A 1,876-nucleotide genomic window follows, 5' to 3' on the forward strand; every position below is an offset into this window, starting at 1 on the left:
GCGTGCTCGGAGAGCCGGGCAAAGCGGAGCTGCATGCCGCCCTCCTCCGCAGGCCGGGGCCGCTTACTGGGTGAAATAGCGGGTGTCTCTACCAGTTACTTTTAATATAATTATGATATATTGGGGCTTAAATTTGCCGTTTTGTATATTTTCTAGTTATTCTGTTTTTTATTCTTTTGCCTGCCTCCCTGTGAGTTACTTGACCAATTTCTAAAAACCAATTTTGATTTACCTAGACTGTGTTTGAGTATATCTTTTTAGTGGCTGTCTTGGGTATTTATTTACACATATAAAACTTGTCAAAGTCTACTGGTGTCACCATTTACCAGTTGAGTAAAGCATAGAAGCCGTACCTCCCTGTATGTCCCTTTATATCACGTTACCCTCTCCACTTAAGATATAATTGTCTTAAATATTTCCTTTACATACATTTAGAACAACATTAGACAGTGTTACGATTTTTGCTTCAACCATCAAGCATAATTTAGAAAACTCAAGAGGAGAGTCTAGTGTATTTACCCATATTTTTGCTTGAATGTTCATTCATCCTTCCTGATGTTCCAAGGTTCCTTCTTTTATTATTTCCATTCCTTCTTTTTCACCGCTGGGCATGGTGGCTCACACCTGTAATCCCAGCAGTTTGGGAGGCTGAGGTGGGTGGATCACTTGAGGTCAGGAGTTCGAGACCAGCCTGGCCAACATGGTGAAACCCTGTCTCTATTAATACAAAAATTAGCTGCGCGTGGTGGTGCGTGCCGGTAGTTCCAGCTACTCAGGAGGCTGAGGCTGGAGAATCACTTGAACCCGGGAGGTAGAGGTTGCAGTGACCTGAGATCACACCACTGCACTCCAGCCTGCGCAACAGAGTGAAACTGTGTCTCTCTCTCGAAAACAAAAAAAAAAAAATCTTTTTCACCAATGTTTTAGGGTAGATCTGCTGCTGACAAAGTTCCTTAGTTTTCCTTCATCTGCAAATGTCTTGATTCCCCTTCCTTCCTAAGGAATATTTTTGCAGGGTATAGGCTTTTTTCTTTTAGCACCTGAAAAATATTGTGTTAATTTCTTCTGGCCTCTACAGTTTCTGAGGAGAAATCCACTGTCATTCAAATTGCTTTTCCCATATAGGTATGGTGTCATTTTTCTCTAGCTGCTTCCATGAATTTTTTTTTTTCTTTCATTTTCAGAAATTTAATTATGAGGTATCTTGGTGTGAATTTCTTTGCATTATCAACCTAAATAATAGAGGTGCTCTAAAAGAAAATTATATTCATTTGGGAATAGGGCATTACAATGAGAATATGCATGCGATAGTAAACTATGTGCATATTAAAGGAAGAAAAAGGTTTCTAAAGGAAATATGAGGATTACAAAATCCTTTTAAGATAATTATCCTAGCCAGGTGTGGTGGCTCATGCTTGTAATCCCTGCAGTTTGGGAGGCTGAGGCAAAAGGATCACTTGAGCCCAGGAGTTCTAGACCACCCTGGACAATGTGGTGAGACCCCATCTCTACAAAAATAAAAATAAATTAGCAGGGTATGGTGACATGTACCTATACTCCTAGCTACTTGGGTGGCTGAGGTGGGAGGATTGCTTGAGCCCAGGAGTTTGAGGTTGCAGTGAGCTATGATCACACCATTGCACTCCAGACTGGAGACGGGGAGAGACCCTGTCTCAAAAGGAAAAAGAATAAAATAATTAAAAAAAAAATTATCCTTGGCTACAAGGGTCAATAACAAGGGTGTGCCAATTCAAGGTTAGACAGTCAGTTGTTGAGCAGATGTCCTCGCAGAAGTATTTTTTTGTGTAAGGTTGTGATGGCTTTTGTGTAATGTGGTTTTTGCAGTCTTTTGTAATAGTTTTTTTTTTTTTTTTTT

Source organism: Colobus angolensis, unplaced genomic scaffold (genome assembly GCF_000951035.1).
Source record: "Colobus angolensis palliatus isolate OR3802 unplaced genomic scaffold, Cang.pa_1.0 Scaffold24, whole genome shotgun sequence".
NCBI lineage: Eukaryota > Metazoa > Chordata > Mammalia > Primates > Cercopithecidae > Colobus > Colobus angolensis.